This window comes from Macaca thibetana, chromosome 4 (assembly GCF_024542745.1).
Source record: "Macaca thibetana thibetana isolate TM-01 chromosome 4, ASM2454274v1, whole genome shotgun sequence".
Classification (NCBI taxonomy): Eukaryota; Metazoa; Chordata; class Mammalia; order Primates; family Cercopithecidae; genus Macaca; species Macaca thibetana.
The window spans coordinates 111,002,006-111,023,091 of record NC_065581.1 but is presented as its reverse complement, the minus strand read 5'-3'; the positions used below and the strand labels follow the sequence as shown (position 1 = coordinate 111,023,091).

Below are 21,086 nucleotides of genomic sequence, written 5' to 3'. Positions count from 1 at the left end.
ACATACTTGGACCAGACAATAAATAATGAATATAATACAGCCATAAACTGTATAGAATATTAGAAGGTATTGTGGAAAAATTAATCAGGGTACAGGTGGGCTTGGTATTGGAAGTGCATTGTTATTCTAACTAGTTTGGGCAGACTAGAACTCTCAGAGAAGGTGACACTTGAGCAATTATTTGAAGGAGGGGAATACATTGGTCTTGGGGGTATCTCAAGGAAGAGTGCTTCAGCAATAGGAACAGCCAATGGAAAGGTTTCAGATGTCCTATATGTTCTATATTTGCTCCACATACATGCTGTATGTGTTCCTGGGTAGAAGTGGTGGTGGTGTCCATGGAGGTTCTTCTCTGATTGCTTTTATTTTCTCAGTGAAATAATAAGCAGGATTGTCAGCTGAGAGTGAGGATGGTGGAAGAGGGAAAGGGGGTTTGAAGGAAGATGAGAGTGGGTGATAAGGTCCTCTATCAGTACGGGAGACAGAATGGATGTATTAGTCTACTAGGGCTGCCATAACAGAGTACCATACTGGTGCTTAAACAACAGAAATTTATTTTCTCACAGTCCGGGAGGCTGGAAGTGTGAGAGAGCTTAAGGCAAAGGTCTGTTCCAAGCCCCTCTCCTTCGTTTGTCAATGGCTGCCTTCTCCTTGAGTCTTCACGTTGTCTGTCCTCTGTACCCAACTGTGTTTACATTTCCTTTTATTCAAAGGACCTCAGTCATGTTTGATTAGGGCTCATTTTTATGATCTCATTTTAACTCAATTACCTCTTTAATAGACCTTGTCTCCAAAAACAGTGACATTTGAGGTACCAGGAGTTTGGACTCAATATATAAATTTTGGGAGGACACAATTCATTCCATAACAATGGACAATATGCAGCTAGAAGAGTCAGGACTTAAGAATTAGTGAGAAAGAACTTCACTAGGGGTGAGAACTGAGGGTTTATGTTTAATTTTTAAATAACCTCCACTCAGAAGCTCTAGATATAGCACTTTTAAATTTCTCACCAATATCTGAGAAGACACAGACAAATGTGAAAGCTCAAATGGCAACATAAAAATAAACAAAACAATAACTGACCTAACAATTAACAAGACATAGAGGACAAAAGAAAAAAAGACACACACACACAAAAAAAACATGGAACAAGCCTGGCAAAAGTGGATTCTGTGTATAAGGTTTATTTATTTATTTTTAACTCAGAGAAATGAAATAATGAATAGAAGAAAAGAATCAACCCCAGTGAAGCAAAACTGCACCAGATAAATTATCATTGGAGACTAGATACTGACCTTGGGATCCTGCACAGTAACCTGTTCTCTAGCTGTAAACCCAAGAACACAACTGAACTGTCACTCACATAAGATTAGCAGTGTCATGGGCAAATCACATAACAGATCTGTTGGCAAACGCTTCATCTCTATACGTTCTGCTTTATTGGAAAAAGAGAAAAGTAATAAAATCCTGTGAAGAAACAGTGCAGGACCAGGATAAGAAACATCTTCATGAAGACGCAGAGGGAGAAGGTGAATTTAAAAATTATTAGTAAAGCATTGACTAGAACACATTAGGTAGATAACAAAAAATCCCAGTAGAATGCAGCAATACATCATTCCAGTGAAACAGAATCGAAAAACCCTAAAGGGAGATATAGGATGTGATGACAAAAAATATATCTGAGACAAAGAAGGACAGCAAGTAAAATAGAATAATAATCCACCCTGGATTGGGTAACTGTCAGAATTAAAAAGTGAGAAATGGGAAGAGTTGTTTGGAGGATAACATTTAGAAGTTTTTTGAGAATGCGGAGGTAAATGACAGTAATAAGAAAATAAAAAAACTGATCTTATTGCTGAAAAAATATTAAAAATGAATGAGAGAAATAATAGTTAAAGCTATAACCAATTAAAACTACCTTGCATGTGCAAATTGAAAGGCTCATTAATAATGAGAACAGATTCACACTATGACATAGCCTGAGTCTGTACAAAGAAAGCAAAATTAAAAAATCAAATGACCAACCCCTTTCAGTATAACAAGCTCCTTATAAACAACCATGGAGAAAAAAACATCATCTACTAAAATGTTTGATGCAATCTAAAATGCCAAAAATATAGAGCATATTTTGCAAAATTATAATTTGATCTAATAATTGTATAATTAGCCAACTTGTCTTTTGTTTGTTAAGGGAGATAAAAATATATTCAGATATAGAAATGGTACATAAAAGTGCCACCTCTATGATATTCTTTTAAAAAATCACTTAATAACACCAGTTCACAGAAGTGAAATGGAAATCAGAAGTTGAATGACAGGCTGAGGAGATAAAAAAAGGAATAACATTAACTATAGTATATTGTGATTCAGTGGAATGATGAAGAATATTGAAATGCAATATTTTATTTTCTAAAATGTATAATTGACATATAATAATTCTGCACATTTACAGGAAACAAGATGATGTTTTCATACATGTATACATTATGTAATGACCAAGTCAGGATAATTAGCATATCCATCACTTTGAACATTTATCATTTCTTTGTGATGCAAATATTCAAAAATCTCTTTTCTAACTATTTTGAAATATACAGTATACATTATTGTTAACTCTAGCCATCCTACTATAGATGCAATAGACCACCAGAACTTATTTCTCCTAACTGTAGCTTTGTACCCATTGACCAAACTCTCACAAAACCTCTTTTCCCCATTCTCTGGTTATCATTATTCTACTCTCTACCTCTATGAAAACAACTCTGTATATTTCACTTATGAGTGAGATCATGCAATATTTCTCTTTCTGGAGATTGAAGATAATCTCCAGATTCATCCAAAAAGATTGCATTCTGTTTTTGTGGCCAAATAATACTCCTTTGTATATATCTACCACTTTTTTTTCCATTCATCTGTTGATGGATGTTTTGGTTTATTCCATATCTTGGCTATTGGAATAATGCTGCAATAAACATAGAGTGCAGATAACTTCTTTGACATACTGATTTCATTTGTTTTGGATATATACCCAGTAGGGGCATTGCTGGATCACATAGTAGTTCTATTTTTAATATTTTGAGCAACATTTATAATGTTTTCCATAATAACTATATTAATTTGCATTCCCACAAGCAGTGTGTAAAGGGTATAAAGGCTCCAACACTTGTTATCTTTTGATTTTTTGATAGCCATTGTTCTAATTGGATAGTGCCTAATCTCCTTGTAGTTTTGATTTGCATGTCCTTGATAATTACAGTCACTGAGCATTTTTAAACTTATCTGTTGGCTATTTGTCTTGTTTTGATAAATATCTATTTAGGTCTTTTGCCCATTTTAAAATTGGGTTACTTGCTTTGTTGTTGTTGAGTTGTTTCAATTCCTTGTAATTTTGGATATTGGTTGCAAATAAATTCTTTCATTTTGTAGGTTGTTTCTTTGCTCTGTTGATTGTTTCCTTTGCTGTGCAGAAGCTTTTTAGCTTGACACAGTCCCATTTGCCTGTATTTGCTTTTGTTGCTCATGCTTTGAGGTTTTATCCAAAAAATCCTTGCTTAAACCAGTTTCAGGGATCTTTTCTCCTATGTTTTCTTCTAGTAGCTTCACAGTTTCAGGTCTTATGTTTAAATTTTTAGTTGATATTGAGTAATTTTTTTATAGTGAGAGATAAGAGTCTAGTTTCATTCTTCTGTATGTGGATTTCTACTTTTCCCAGCACCATTTATTAAAGAGGCTGTTCTTTCTCCATGGTGTACTTAGCACCTTTGTTGAAAATCAATTGGCTGTAGTTGTGTGTGTTTATTTGTAGGCTTTCTATTCAGTATCATTTTGCTATGTCGCTGTTTTTATGCCAGTTCCATGCTGTTTTGGTTACTATAGCTTTGTGGTATGTTTTGAAGTCAGGTGGAGTGATGCCATCCAAAAACAAACAAACCCAAAATAAGTGGAAGGGAAAAAAATAATAAATATTGAAGCAAAAATAAATAAAATACAGACAAAAAACCCCTAAAAAACAAAAAAGTTGGTTTTTGGGAAGATAAACAAAATTGGCAAACTTTTAGCTAGACTGAAAAAAAAAAAGAGAAGACTCAAATAAATGAAGTCAGAGATGAAAAAGGAGTCTACTAATAACAATTAAATAAAAGTGCAATTGATATGTACCTATGCATAGAACTATTTGCTATAACTTGGGTACATTGTATGTTTCTAAAGAAACTAAAGAATCTACCAAACTCTAAAAAAAAAAAAAAAAGAAAAAAGAAAAAGAAAAGAAAAGAAAATGGAGTCTGGCACCACAAGATACAAAAGATCATTAGATACTATTATGAACAATTGTATACCAACAAATGGGAAATCCTAGAAGAAATGGACAAACTCCTGGGCATATACAATTTATTCAGACTGAATAATGAAGTAATACAAAATCTTAGTATACCAATAAGTAACAAAATTAAATCAGTGATTAAAAAGTCTTTCATCAAAGAAAATCCCAGGATCAGGTGGCTTCACAGCTAAATTCTACAAAACACTTAAAGTGGAACTTAAACCAATTCTTCTTAAATTATTGCAAAAAAATCAAAGTGGAGTAAATTCTTCCAAATTCATTCTATGAGGCCAGCATCGGCCTGACACCAAAACCAGAAAATACAACACCACAACAGAAAAAGACAACTATAGGACAATATTTCCAGTGAAAATATATGCAAAATTTCTTAACAAAATACTAGCAAATCGAATCCAACAGTATATAAAAAATTGTTCACCATGATCAAATGGATTTAATCCCAGGGATATGCGGATGGTTCAACATATGCAAATCAATAAACATGATACAATATATCAATACAATGAAGGACAAAAACCCTCTGATCATCTCAATGGAAGCAAAAACAACAAAAAAGGCATCTGATAACATTTAACATCACTTCCTGGTAAAAACTCTCGACAAAGTAAGTATAGAAGGCACATAATAAAGCACATACATAAACAATCCATAGCTATTTTCATACTACATGGGGGAAAGCTAAAAGCTTTCTTTCTAAGATCTGGAACAAGACAAGGATGCTCACTTTCACCACTTTCATTCAACATAGTACTGAAAGTTCCATCCAGAATAATCAGGCAAGAGAAAGAAAGGGCATCCAAATTAGTAAGGAGAAAGTCAAATTATCTCTGTTTGCAGACAACATGATCTAATATACAGAAAACCCCAAAGACTCTACCCCCACCCAAAATGAAACTAATAAATTTAATAAAGTTGTAGGATACAAAAATCAACATACAAAAATTAGTAGCATTTCTATATGCCAATATAGAGTTACCTGAAAAAGAAATCACAAAGCAATCCCTTTTACAACAAGTACAAAAAAAACACTAGAAATAAATTTAACCAAAGAGGCAAAAGATCTTTACATCAAGAACTATAAAACATTTATCAAATAAATTGAAGAAGACACACAAAAAATGGGAAGATATCCCCTGCTCATGGGATGAAATGGCCATTGTTAAAATATCCATACTAACCAAAGCAATCTATAAATTCAATGCATTCCCTATCAAAACACAAATGACATTTTTCACACCATTAGAAAAAAAAAGTTCCTAAAATCTGTGTGGAACCCCAAAAGACCCTGAACAGCTAAAGCAATCTTGAGCAAAAAGAACAAAATAAAAATATTTTCTAAATTAAATTAAGATATTTAAAACATATAACATTAACAGCCATTGCTGTATAATTGCTGATGTAATATTACATTAACAAAGACCAGTATGGGAATTAGAAAAACTCAAAAAACTTAAAGGCTAACACAGTAGAATAGAATGTATGTCTTCTGAAACACTGTGGATCCTATAAGTAAAATAAAACTTCTAAAAAGCCTATATAGCAAAGAAAACAAAAGAAGCAGCAAGACCCTGAAACAAGAAAACAGAAGCTAGAGCAGATATATGGGCTAAAACTGAGGTAGGAAAAAAAATATTTGTGTGTTCTGTTTGAGAGGAATGAGTTATTATAAGCAATAGCATTAAAAAGACACCCATTCTAAATATTTTGTGGCAATTTTTAAAATCACAAAGGTAAAGAAAAATATTCTAAAATCATATAAAATATTTCAGAAGGCTGTTTTAATTTAAAGATGGAGCTCTTTGGTAAGGTAAAAACAAAAATCTTATTTATTAAGAGTATCATAAAAAAGTACAAAATGATTTCCAAATAAAAGAATAGGCCAAGATTTATCAGGCAAATGAAAGGTTTACAATATTAGTGTTAGAGATTCAGAATTCCAGGTAAAAGTCATTTAATAGTTGGAAATCATTAAGTGGGGCAAAGAAAAATTAAAATAAATCAATGATAAAATTAAAAGGCAAAGGCAAATCTGGGAAATATTTGCAGTGTTTACTACAGTCAATAAGCTTTCAGCATTTTAAAAAAAGTCTTAAAGGCAACATAAATAGTTGAGGAAAAAAATAAAAGAAGTGGAAGGAGTAAGTAAGTGTGAAAATGTTTAACCCAATTAGAGATCAAAGAAATGCAAAATGAAGTGACAATCTGTTTTTCACCTACTAATATGACAAGTGTGGGTTTTTTGTTTTTTTGTTTTTTGTTTTTTTTTGGTCATTTTGTTTTTAAAGTAATAATGGCAACTTTGAGTTTGTAGGTAATTGAAAATTCTAATACATTGTTGACAGACCCATAAATTACCAGTCTTTTTCAAAGGGAGTTTAGTTACTTGTATCAAAAGCCTTAAAATATTCATTTCCTTTGATTCAGTAATTTCACTTCTCAGCATTTATTTTAGGGGAAAAATGCATGTATTCACTCAATAATATGTTGTAAGAGAGTTCATCATAGTTGTGTTTGTGCTACTAAAAAACGAAAACAGGTTTTTCTTTCCTATTATATTTTACTAAAGACAAATTTTAAAGTAGATTATGTTGTAACCACTTAGAGTTGTGTTTCTGAAATATATGTGATGACAGAGACAATCCCCATAGTTAAAAATGTTAAATAATAAAGAGCAGGTTAATAAATTTTCATTTCAAATTCTATTTTTAAAGTATCTTTATAGAAAAAAACCCAAAATATAAAAATAGAAGCAGATATTTAAGAATGCTAGAATTCTGAGTGATTTTTGTTTTACTTTTTATTTGGTGTATTTCCAAAATTAACTGTAATCGTAAATCAATGTTATAATAAAATATGATTTAAAAATACTTGCCCAGTGCTGAAAATAAAATAATGTGAATTTTTTCCTTACCTTGAATCATTTGACTATTTTTCAAACTCAAAAGTTATTTCTGATTCCTCAGGTGGAATTATCTTTTGTGTAAACTACAGTATCCTTTATGCATTTCTCTGAAGATACCTAAACTGTGGGGTTATTTGGACTCAGTTGATAATATATTTGTCTCTATCTTTAGGACTATGACTATATTAGTCTGTTCTCACACTGCTGTAAAGAACTACCTGAGACTGGGGGAATTTATAAAGAAAAGAGGTTTAATTGGGTCATGTTTCCACAGGCTGTACAGGAAGCATGGCAGCATCTGCTTCTGCGGGGGAAGAGGGGGGGCCTCAGGGAGCTTTTACTCGTGATGGAAGGCAAGGAGGGAGCAGGTGTCTTACGTGGCAGGAGCTGGAGGTGCCACAGGCTTTTAAACAACCAGATCTCACTCACTCACTATGATGAGAACAGCACCAGGAGATAGTACTAAACCATTCCTGAGAATTCTGCCCCCATCATCCAATCACCTCCCACCTAACTGCTTCTCCAACATTGAGGAGTACAGTGGGACATGAGATTTGGCTGGGGACACAGATCCAAACCATATCAGGGACTATAAGCCCCCTCAGTTTTAGGTATCCTATTCTATTAATATTTTAATACAAAATACCTCAACAATGGCCTGTTTCCCACATATGGATAATGCTTATTAAATATTGGCTGAATTGAATGAATTTATTCAACTTTGCTTATGGAGACAGAAACTTACAGGCAGAATAAACGGTTTATAAAATCAGTTAATAATACAAAGCACTTTGGATGTGGGTTTTCTAATGTTGTATTCTCCTAATTTACCAACTTAACCTATTTCCTGTTTACCCTGAGAAATGAGCTCTGGCAACAAGTTGCACTTTTCTGCCTTTCTTTCTTTCTTTCTTTCTTTTTTTCCTAAATGGGAAACAGATGAAATATTTATGTGTTCAGGTAATTTGGTCCCATCAAATTTTCTTATTTATCTTCTCTATTTCATAGATACGATATAGTTCTAAGTAACCTACATAAAAATCCTTTTACTTACTTACACATTTTCAGTAAATACTGGGCTTGAAAAAATGTATAATTTAAAAATCTCATAGTTACATAATTAAAAAGCCATCATGCTTGAATTGAAGACTGTTCTACTAAAAAGTACAGTGATTTCCCACAAATTGAAATGCCTAGAGTCAGTACAATTTACTAATTTTCATATATATTACTTTTCTCCTTTACACAAAGAAGTAATATTTTTTTCTTTCTTTGGAAATTTAAAAGAGGGAAAATAATCGGGTAGTGTGTATCAGGGAAACTAGCTGGATGACCTCACGGTATCATTGATGTGTAAGGGCACAAACGGCAAGTATGCCTCGGGAAGAGTGTAATAAATATGAACTGGAAAAAAGTTACCTGAAAGGATATCGCAGCTATAATTAGTGAATCCTCTGTATAAAGAGTCTTTTATATTTATCATTTTACTCCAGTCAATCAAGTGATATTTTTAAGGTCTCTTTGGTAGTGGTTTGTGATACATGGAGACTTAGAATTTAATTGGGTAGAGTAAACAAACAGAAAAAAAAATGATAAAACTATCTGAATGTATGATTATGTGGTTCATGCCTATTTTCCCAGTGTAATTATTAATAGCATTTATTTTTACTCATATATGTGTCAAGGATAATTTTTATGGTCACCTTAGTTAGTGTGATGGTTAATATTAAGTGTCAACTTGATTGGACTGAAGAATGCAAAGTACTGTTCCTGGGTGTGTCTGTGAGAGTGTTGCTAAAGGAGATTAACATTTGAGTCAGTGGAGTGGGAGAAGCAGACACACCCTCAGTATGTGTGGGCACCACCCAATCAACTGCCAGCATGGCTAGGACAAAGCAGGCAGAAGAAGGTGGGGAAACAGACTTGCTGAGGCTTCTGACTTTCATCTGTCTCCTCTGCTGAATGCTTCCTGTCCTTGAACATCAGACGCCAAAGTTTTCGACTTTTGGACTCTCGGACTTACTCCAGTGGCTCTCGGGCCTTCTGAAGGCTACACGGTTGGCTTCCCTATTTTTGAGGTTTTGGGACTTGGACTAAGCCACTACTGGCTTCCTTGCTCCTCACCTCGCAGATGGCCTGTTGTGGGACTTCGCCTTGTGAGCATATGAGTCAATTCTCCTTAATAAGCTCCCTTTCATATAGACATCTAGTCTATTGGTTCTGCCCCTCTAGAGAACCCTGACTGATAGGGTACATTTAAAAAAGACAAATGGTGGATAGATAAATGTAAAACTGAAGGACTTGAGACTGAGATTTTTCCACTATGGCCTTCACATGCCCGTCCCTGGCAGCTGTTCCAGCCTCTCTTGCATGTAACATAAACCCTAACTATTTCTCTTCACTCTTTTGATCAAATCCAGGCTACCCAAACAATGGCTGCTAATCCACATGAAAAATCCCTCTGGAAAGAAGAAGCATTTCCAGAAAGAGTTGAACTTTGACCAACCTCAAAACTTCCTAAAATATTCCACTCCCTTCTCCGATTTAGAGTGTTTCTACCCTCCTTCACAGTCTTGTCTTCTCCTGCCAGAGAGTTTTGAATAAAGTCCTGTGGGAATGGTGCTCTGGTGGATTTTCTTCTCCAAGCAGAAAATACTACAGGAACTCAGAGGTGAGGCGGGTGAGATTATTTTGAGCTTTTTTGATCAATGGAGATTGAGGGAGTGAGGAAATATTTGAATTTAGCTTAAATGAGTGAAGTATTTACAGATTAAACAATAGATTTTATATATTTAGAGTCTATTATTAGAGATAAGTTTTTACTCTGTGTTCCTACATATATCAAGGCTAAAAATATGTGTAAGACAAAATTAGAACCTGTAAAACTCCATGGGAAGGTAAGCATATGAAGATATGCACCAATTAAAATGTAAATAAAGCCAGGAACTGTCAGAGAGTACTTTAGTTTCTGCTATGTTTTTGAGTATTAATATGGATTTCTAAAACCCGCATACATTCTAATCCACAGAGTCTCAAAAATTTCACTGCAAAAGGAGCTTTTAAATGAAAAACCATTTACTTGGCATGGCAAAAGAGCCAGAGCTTTCAAAGAAATTTTTTTAAAACCCTTTGATTTATTATAATGTGACAAGCACATTATCACTAAAAACAAATATAAATGTGTTATTTAAGGTATGAATGCAGAAACAATATAATCATCAAAATATTTATGTTAAGTTCTGAGCTACTCATAACAGCCAGGTTAAACATGTGTTCATTCCCACAAATTTCAATTGCCCCTAAATGTGTTCTTTTGTCCTAGTCATTATGCGTTTCAGTGCTGAGTACTGTTCTTTTCAGATATGGAAGAAATAAAGTGGGACCTTTTTCTCTGTCTTTCAAGTGGGATTTGAGTGGAGTTACTCTGTGTTTACCTCGTCTACCCTTTGGGTATCTATGGTCTGAATGTTCATGGTCCTCAATGCAATAGTATTAAAGTGTGGGGCCTTAGGAGATACTTAGGTCATGATGGCAGAACCCTCATGAATGGGATTAGCGACCTTAGAGAAAAGGCCCAGAGAGCTGCCTCTTCCTTCTACCAAGTGAGAAGGCACCATCTCTGAACTAGAGAGTGAGCCTTCAACAGACATCAAATCTGCTGGTGTTTTGACTATAGCTCCCCAGGCTTTAGAACTGCAAGGAATAAATTTGTCATTTATAAATTACCTACTTTATGGTATTTTTGTTATAGGAGTCAGAATGGACTAAGGTAATATTTTAGATTAAAGGACCGAGGCTCTGCTTATGGACCAGTGGTGTGCTGGCAAATGTTTTCACAACAGGCTGTTTGAAAAAAAAGTAGGGAACTGATTTGTAGTGTTTGCCAATTTTCGTGCTATAAATACTACCACTGTGGCCATTTCTGACTACCAATGCAATGTCACCGAAATACAGCTGGAAAGAGATGTACTGAGGGACACCATTACAAATATTTTCATCGCACAGGCATGATAGACGTGAATAACTTCAAGGGCATAGGTCAAAGTAAATGTAGGAAATTAATTAGGACATGATAAGTTTTGCATATTTATTTCCTTTGCTTTAGTATTATTTATTTAATTAGAAGTTCATATAATTTAACTTTAAATAACCACTATGTTTAACAACCAGCTTGCAAAATGCCTGAAAATTTAACAACAGGCTTCCATAAACTGATAAAAGCATGCTCCAGAAAAGCACATGTTTTGTGTGTTTACTCCTTTGTTTTCGAAATATGGTCCTACAGACTGGCATTTCATCATCAACGCCACTTAGGAATTTGTTATAAATGCAGAATCTCAAGTTCCATGCCAGATATACCTAATCAGATTCTTCATTTTAATAATATGTTCAGATAATTTCTACTCAAATTACAGTTTTAGAAGTCCTGGAAATTTCACTCTAAGTCCATGCCAGGCTCAAGGATGGGACAGTTCTTGAGTAACTGAAAAGTGCACTGCTAACACAAGTTTTTAAATTTGGAGGGATATATTTTTAAAGGCTGTAACTGAAAACCTCAATCAGATTTTAAATCTTGAAAGCTAGGGGGAACATGGAATTGGGACACAGGTTAAAGTAGTGGTCTACATGTATAATCCACATGACTTTAGCTATAACCCGATTAAAAGTAAATACCCACTTAATTGTCACAGCCACAGGAAATGCCTAATGATATAGCAAAGAGTGTGTCACGGCACTATGTCTTCCATGATGAAAACATCTAATTTTAAGTTGGATGTCAACAATCACATTTTTCTTCCTAAAAATGAGTATTTAAAATTCTATTCATAATGAACAGAACTGCACATGAAAAAGAGAAACAATGGAAAAGACAAAAATGCAGAGATGGACTGAAAGTACTCCTGATTGTAGCATTCCAGAGACAGGCAAAATAGGAGTCCTGAATTTTGCAGAGGATTTTGGAGAAAGGTGTTCTTCTCTTTTTTCTCTCTCTCTCTTTTCTTTCTTTCTTTCTTTCTTTCTTTCTTTCTTTCTTTCTTTCTTTCTTTCTTTCTTTCTTTCTTTCTTTCTTTCTTTCTTTCTTTTCTTTTTCTTTCTTTCTTTTCTTTTCTTTTTTTTTCTTTCACTTTCTTTCTTTCTCTTTCTTTCTTTTTCTTTCTTTCTTTCTCTTTCCTTCCTTCATTCCCTCCTTCCCTCCTTCCTTTCTTTTCTTTCTTTCTTTCTTTCTTTCTTTCTTTCTTTCTTTCTTTCTTTCTTTCTTTCTTTCTTTCTTTCTTTCTTTCTTTCTTTCTTTCTTTCTTTCTTTCTTTCTTTCTTTTTCTTTCTTTCTTTCTTTCTTTCTTTCTTTCCTTCTTTCTTTCCTTCTTTCTTCCTTCCTTCCCTCCCTTCCTCCCTCCCTCCCTCCCTCCCTGCCTTCCTTCCTTCTCTCTTTCTTTTTCTTTCTTTCCTTCTCTTCTTCTCTTTTTTTTTGTTTTTTTGAGATGGAATCTCGCTCTTATCACCCAGACTAGAGTGCAGTGACATGATGGCTCACTGCAACCTCTACCTTCCCCGGGTTCAAGCAATTCTCCTGCCTCAGCCTCCCAAGAAGCTGGGATTACAGGCACCTGCCACCACACCTGGCTAATTTTTTTGTATTTTTAGAAGAGACAGGGTTTCACCATGTTGGCCAGGTTGGTCTCAAACTCCTGACCTCAGGTGATCTGCCCACCTTGGCCTCTCAAAATGCTGGGATTACAGGTGTGAACCACCGCGCCCGGCCTGAAAGCTGTTCTTCTTAACAATCTCAATAATCAGATGGATAACTTTAGGTGGAGATCAATCTGCCTCTTCCTGCACCCCCTCAGTGCTTGATTTTCGATGACCTCAGAACAGAGAGACCGTGATGACAGAGATGAAGTGTCTCTATGAGCAGAACAACAGAGGCTTTCCCTTAAAATAGGCTGCTGTGGCTACTGATTATTGCTGAGTACTCAGCCTCCCCAAAAGAGAGAGTAAGGCTGGATCCTCAATGTAGCACTGAAGCCTGGGGGATCCAGTCCCAGGCATGGTGGCTGAGAGGTTACACCAAACTGTTTCCATCACGGTGGGTGCACAGCCACCTTCACTGGATAAGGTGTGTATTCTGCATATAAATTTATCTTCCCTGACTGTGACATTTTCGCCAGTACCACTGTCCACAAACTCACAAAATACTCTATCTACAGTCATGAGATCCTGCTCAGCATTGCTTCTCATTCTTCTTCTTTTATTTTGAGACAAAGTTTCACTCTTGTTGTCCAGGCTGGAGTGCAGTGGCGCAATCTTGGCTCACTCCAGCCTCTGCCTCCTGGGTTCAAGCGATTCTCCTGCCTCAGCCTCCTGAGTAGCTGGGATTACAGGTGCCTGCCTCCACACCCGGCTAATTTTGTATTTTTAGTAGACACGGGATTTTACCATGTTGGCCAAGCTGGTCACCAGCTCCTGACCTCATGTGATCCGCCTCCTGCCTCGGCCTCCCAGAGTACTGGGATTACGGGCCTGAGCCACCACGCCACTGATCAAGGAACTCATTCATAGTGAAGGAAGTGCAGCAGTGTCTCATGCCCAGGGAATTCCCTGGTCTTCAGACATCCACTATCAACTGGTCTACTGGAAAGGTGGAATGGCTTCCTGAGGTCTCAGTGACAATGCTACTTAGAAGACTACACCTTGAGAGGAGGGGCTTTTATCTTACAGGACACAGTATATTCTTTGAATCAGCACTACGGGATGTTTTCTCCCCCATAGTCATAAGACCTGGGTCTGGGAATCAAGAAGTAGAAGCGGGGGTGGCTGTAATATCATCGATGTCGATATAGATATGTAGATACGGCAGATATAAAGGAGGAGACTATGCCAGTTATTAATGTATTGCCTCTCAACTCCCAACTCACCCTTGTTTGCCTTGCTTTGTGATGTTGCAATTAGATCCTGAAGATTGCAGGTGCCTGCGCCAGCTGGCTTGAGGTTAGGCTCTCTTGAGAAGACATTGGAGTGCTGGAAGAGGAGGGAGAACATTTTGCCTTTTTAAAAATCCAATGTTTTAGACAACGTATTGGTGGCAATAAGTAGTGGTAGAATGGGAAAGGAAATTCTGGCTTGATTGCAGACTCAAGTATTCGAATCAGGCTCTGGGATAACTGATTGGGTTGTAGAGATGAACAATTGTCTAGAATTGTGGTAGGAGTTTGGGGAGTCAGGGCGAGATTTTTTCTTGTTCCACATGACTCAAAAATTAAGGACTGACACAAATACACAAATATGGGTGTGGCCAACTTGCTGTTGTCTGTGCTAAAATTGTCTCAGAGTGACCAAATTAAACCTAAAGGACTAGACACGAAGAAGTCTCTGCAATCTGTCTCTTGTAACTGATGTTAAACCATAAATAAAGTCTATGCACTTATGTCTCTCTCTTGCAGTATTTCCAGAAAAAAGTTATTTGAGGAGTTGTTCCAAAGTGATATGAGAGTCATGGCCAATGCAGGCATTTACTTTTTGATTTGTGGATTCTAAATCTCTGTGGCTTCTGATTTGAATTTCTATCCTTCTAAATGATTCCCTCTAAATAAAGGAAGGCTTAGTGAAGAGGTATTTTGGTTGTAAAGCAGGATAAAACACTACAACTCTCAGCATAAAAGTCAATGCAAATAATATTAATCCCCATATCTGGCATATTTGGCAAGAGTTCACTGGGAATTAACATAGGTAGTTTTCAGACATCAAAAAAAGGGCCCTTGGATAGTTTTTTAAAAATACTTCAGCATAAGGAAAGCATAGTTATGGAGTTTGGCTAAAGACTAAAATAAGTTGGGCAAGTAAATATCTGGGCTACTTCCCCAAATTTGCTTGGTGTGGTCCATATAGCATCTGGATACTTTCTAGGGAAATTTCAGGGGACATTCCTTAACTGCTTTTGGTATTCCTTCATAAAGAGTTGAAGCTTAAGATGTCAGGAAATAAAGTAGTGAGTTAAAGTTGGTTTACCTAGATGGTATCTACCCAATTCATTTCTCTCTGGAGACTCAACTCTCTCACACACCACAGGTCACAGGTCAAGTCTTATCACTTAGTAGCCAGTTTAATGATATGTCACTTTGCTCCCTTGGCCAGAGACACTCGGACTAAGGTTGAATACTTGATCCAAATTGGGCATAGTCTATTTGGCAGTCAATTTGGATTGCTCAGTAAGAGACTGTAGTCTTTGCTTTGCTGGTCTCTATCTACAAAACCTTGAGATCATTTCAGAAATGTTTGTCACTATATAACAGTGTAAAAATGAGCAGAATTCCATGAAATCCATTCAAATACAATCAATTTATTTTAAATGGATTTCTTCAGGTAATTAATTAATTAAGTACAAAGAGGGTTACCAGAATTTTGTATACTTTCCTAGCGCCTTTATATTAAGTTGGTGCAAAAGTAACTGGTTTTGCCATTAAAAAGGGCAAAAAAATGCAGACTTTTATCATTCAGGGACTTCCAAAAACTTGTGCATTTCAGCTCCAGTCAAGTCGAAATGTCATCTCTTCTCTTCCCTGTGGTTGACCCAAACTTCATTGCAGGCCACATTGTTGTCTGCTATGCTCATCGTCCATCTGAGGTCTGCTTATTGAAACTTTCTCCATTGTCACCATCTCAGAATTGAATTTTTTTTTTTGCTGATGTTTTCCATTCTTCATTTAGCAAAAGTGTATTAAGTACCTGCTTTCTGCTGGAAGCTGGGTGTGGAACTGGCAAGTTGTAGTGACAAGAAAATCTTCTGTTCTCATTGAGCTCACATCATGGAGAATAGAAACATTAATAAAATATGTATTTATTTTTTCAAATTGAAAAACATAAACCCTATATATTTATAGTGGACAACAGGATGTTTTGAAGTAATTATACATTGGAGAATGGCTAAATTAAGCTAATTAACATATGCATTACTTCACGTATTTATTTTCGTGTGTATGGTGAGAACACTTAAAAGTCTACCCTCTTAGCAAATCTTGAAAATCAAGCATACAATACATTGTTATTAACTATGGCACCAAGAATCTAAATCAGTTTGTTTAACAAATTTAGTAAATACTTATTATTTCCTATGTATTCCTCACTGTTCTAGATGTTACTAATAAAGTGTGAAGAAAAATGATAAAATACCTGTTCTCAAGGAGGTTACCTTGTAGTTGATATAAAATTATAAACACTGATACAAATGTGAAGAAATATTACAGAGTTCAGTTATGAAATATGCCAGGGAGATATACATCTGAATGACAGTTTGAGAAACGATCTCCTGAGTTGTGATGTCTAAGCTGAGCCCTGAAAGCTAAAGAGTCAGCTAGGCAAAGAGGATGAGCAGTGGAAAATATTTCAAATAGGGAAAAAACATTAAGAATCTGAGCTAGTTACCAAAGAATCATGAGAAAAGTGCTGAAATATAGAAATTCAAAGGTAATTAAAAGTACTAGTAATTAGTCCTAAATCCCTGACCAATTAAAATTTGTTAAGTGACCATGGAGCTAGTTTCTCTTGAGACTATTTCCAATATCCAGTTTATGTTAAAAAACAAAACAAAACAAAACAATTGCTGTATTTGAAAATGAATATTCATTAGGGAATTCTTTTCAAGGATAGGAAATTATAGAAGATTAGATTTAGGATAAACTCAGTTATGTAGAAATATGTTAAAATTGGATTGCCAAGACACAAGCACAAATTCATCGACTAGTTTTGAACTTAGTGTACTTAAGATAGTTATTTGTGCACTATTGGCATATTTATTTATTTATTTTACAAAAGAAACTAGCAGCATTGAAAGATTTCTTTTTTCTATTGTTGGGCTTAAATGATTATTGCAGGTTAGGAAATCGGAAAGTTATATTCTAAGTCTGTAACTTTATTTTGTTGAATACATATTGATATGAATTTTCATGATGTAAACAATTATGAAGTGAAATAAATTTTCTAGTATTCTGATTATTCTTGAGGATAATACAAAATATAATAGTCTAATATAAAATATTCATAATGCTTTATAGGTATGGGATTTAATAGAATTAGCTAACGAGGATGGTAACAATTGTTAGATTAAAATGTGTTTGATTATCCTCTCTCTGTTTATGTATTCTAACTTCTTAGTTTTTCATATTACTTTTACTATAGTAATTTGTTCTTCCCTAATTACACAGGTTCATTTTTTTTCTTCTAAAAAAATCCAATGGCCTAGGATAAAACAAGGAATACTTACAATACAGATATAATCATTGATAGGGTGGAAAGTAAAATTTTCACCAAGGACAGTGTAGAAGATGACTTATTAACAAGGTTTCACATGCACTAAATGTCCTATCCACAGGTAGGTTTGTGACTTGGGTGCATTCAATCCTATTTCTTCACCTCGTTTTCCAGGATGGCCCAGGTGATTGTTGTCATTCAAACAAGTTCAGCCAAGGTTATTACTACATGTATAGATGTGGAGTGGGAAAGGGTCATTTTTTTTTTTTTTTTCTCTGTAGGTATCAGAAGCCTGGAGCTTCTCTTGACCATGTTTTTTTCTACTACATGAAGTGCGTCTGCCTAAGAATAAGGTAATCACAAAAGAAGGCAGAGCTGAGTTAGTGAAGAATGATATAGAGGCTGCAAGACTACATCTGAGCACTTGAAGCCAGAAGGGTTCAAAGTCAATTATGTCACTTTGGACTTGTCAATTCTGTAAGCCAACACAAATGTATGTATTATATGTTTGTGCTTTATCTAGTTTAGATTGGGCTTCTGATAATGAAAAGCAAGCTGAAGAGATGTGACAGGTGATATCCATCAAATTTTACAGAAACAGATAATTTATATATTATTTAAGATCCTTGGGGACATAGATGTCTTCCCAATCCAACTCGACAGCAAAACTGCTGTAGTTTTCTCCACACATACACCATATTACGGAGATATTTTGCTTATAAATATAGACAAAAATATTAAAAATATTAAATATGAGTAAATAAAGCCAAATACCACAAAATAATTAAATAGTGCTAATGAATTTTTTCAGGAATTCATCAATAAGAATCTTATTAACATAGTTTTTCATATTCATATCCAAGGGAGACTTTTTGATCATCTTGATCAATATCAAGTTATATAAAATGCAACTTCATTCTAGATTATAAAATAGAATGAAAATATTTTCATTTTATAAGAAATATCTTTAATAGCTAACTTTATATTACATTTTAAAAAATTAGAAACATCTACAATCTATTTTGGAACAAGATATTATTTTATAAGTTATAGCACACTGAATTAGACACAAAACCATAAGTAGTAGAAAACATGAGAATGGGTACTGTTATTTTCAGACCACGTCATTACATAGATGAAAAGTATAAAATGGCCAAATCAAATAATATTTGTTTGATTGAAAAAGAAATACATAAATGAAAAGAGTCATCATTAAATAGTTGAAAAGTAGAATAAAAAAGATACAGCATTCACAATGAAATCTACTTCATGAATTTCTCAGGAATAAGATTTAAAAAAAATTTTCTGCTAGGTTGACTATTTCTACCTTACATTAAACTCCTTTATGGAACTTTCATCCCTGAACACAGATCATGGTAGACTAATTTTACTAATGACTTATGTTGATGGCCTCCCTCTATTCCATTGTATTTTGCACTATAACTTAGCAGTCGCCTTCCATCCTGACTTGGCTCAGTCATGTGTCTTGCTTGGGCCAAGAAGAAGTTAGTCAGTATGATATAACGTAGACTTGAGGGATTCTTACACATTAGAACTTATCCTTTTGTATCCTTGCTCTCTTTCTTCTCTTTGGTTCCAACCAAAGCCATCCTAGGCTATTCTAGGGTCATCTGACCCCCGGTACATGAAAGAACTCACCCAAGATCCTAGAGTTTTCCACCCACTTTGAAGCTAGCTGTAGGTATGTGATTGAGCTCAGCAGTGAGCAGAAAGCACTCTGACTTTCAGGCTCCTAAGTATAAGACTGAATTCTCAGTGTTTGGGTCACTGGGCTTTGTGGTGTTTTCTTATGCAGCAAGGGTTAATTTAAACACAGATAAATAGATTAGAAAACACAAACCTTTGGGTCCTTAGAGGAAAAGAGTGATTCTTTAATACGTGATAACTGGGGAACGTTTTTGAAAATAAATTGGCATGCTAATCAATCAAGTTAGAAACACATCTCACATCTTAAGCCATACTGAACTTCAGAAGAATAAAAAACATTGTAAATAGAAAGAACATTCATTGTAAGCATGACCTTACATAGAAATTTTAATTAAAACTATTATATTTCATTAAGTAATGAAATAAAAAATCTTTTGCTTCATGAAATTCTCCTTAGGAAAAAACTTACCTGTGTTTTGGAGGACGCTCTGTGTAAAGCACTTTACCCACTAGACCTGAATATTCAGCCTGGCAAACACATTCCTAAGAATGAAGGAACTTGCCTTGCAGTAGTGTAGATAGCCTGAAAGATTACACAACACATGTTAATTGATTAGTTTTGGATGGTACAATTAAGATTTAATTTCTTTACATGGCTTTGTGCGTTTCTTGCTTTTTTTTCCTGTATTTTTTTCTTTCTATTTTTTCATAATCATGCAGTTCTAAATATTTTGTACAGTACATTGTCATTTTCTCCTTAACCCACAGGTTATTTGTGAGTGAATTCTTTTTTTAGTTTCTTAACTTATGTTTTTTTGATAGGAAGAGCTTATTGACTTGTAAGTTTTTTAGAATGGGTTAGAGAACAATATGTATGATAATAACTTTGGGCCTCATTGAGACATGTAGTTGACTTAAAGCACATTATTACTATTTCTTTTTTTGGAAAGAGAGGTTATATAGGAGACTAGATCTCTATTAGCTCAAACTTATTAATCACACTCCTCAAAACTTCCTTACCTTCTCTGTTTTTGTCTGCTTGGTCCAGGAGTTTCTGAGAGCCATGTGCCAATATATCCTGATAATGATTTTGGAGATGTCAAACTCCCATTAAAGTTTTATCTATTTTAGCTATGTTTTTAGGGACATATGGATAATTGTTATATAGTCAACTTTCTCAGAAACTATGCAACACGTCCTCCTCTTTCCTCAACTCTTCAATACCCACTTCCTTATTCTCAGCTAATAGCTTACTGAGAAAATAGAGACAACCAGAAGAGGCTTTCCACATTCTTTCTCCATCAAATCTGCCAAACTAGCTGCTACCTGATGTCCATATTGTCATGATGAGTGATTGCCCATCTCTTCAAGAGCATAGTCATCCTTCTAGAGAACACAAAGATTTGCCCCTGCAATTGTCTCTTTCTCTCATCATTAATTTCTTCTTATAGTTCTATTTTCTTTACAACCTTCCATCTCCTGTTATTCTTCACATAAATTGCCTTCATTCAAATGAAACCAGTATGGCAGCCCCTCCTTTCTTGACCACATTGTATGAGATATCATGGGATCTTCCTTGGATTAGCCTTTTGCTGATTCCAAGAGCTGGGGTAGTTTGGACAGGGGTGAAGAGTAAAAATGCATCTGGTTTTTCACTTTCAGTTATTCCATGGCAGCGATCTTTCCTAAAACACAAAAAGGTAAACATACTTTGTCAATACAGGAATTAATTTTGTTTCTGCTGAAGACTGCTGGTTTATGTGAGGGATGCACATTCTTTCTGCGAATATAACTTCCTTGCAAAAATGGTGTAGTTGACCCTGCTATGTAAATACACATTCTTTCTTGGCTTGATTTTTATTATAAAGGCTTATCATCTTAATTAACAAAGACACGACTGCCACGAAGGAAAGTTTTCTATTTCTATCT

The 21,086-nt window shown here is 35.0% G+C and overlaps 1 long non-coding RNA gene across 1 annotated transcript in view; it reads left to right on the top strand.

Annotated features, from left to right (window-relative positions):
• Nucleotides 1–9,934, top strand: part of LOC126951973 (uncharacterized) — a 43,216-nt gene extending 33,282 nt beyond the window's left edge. Inside the window, exon 3 of the long non-coding RNA XR_007724751.1 lies at nucleotides 9,668–9,934. This is a non-coding gene — a long non-coding RNA (uncharacterized LOC126951973). The remainder of the gene's footprint in view (nucleotides 1–9,667) is intronic.
• The last annotated feature ends 11,152 nt before the right edge of the window (nucleotides 9,935–21,086 follow it).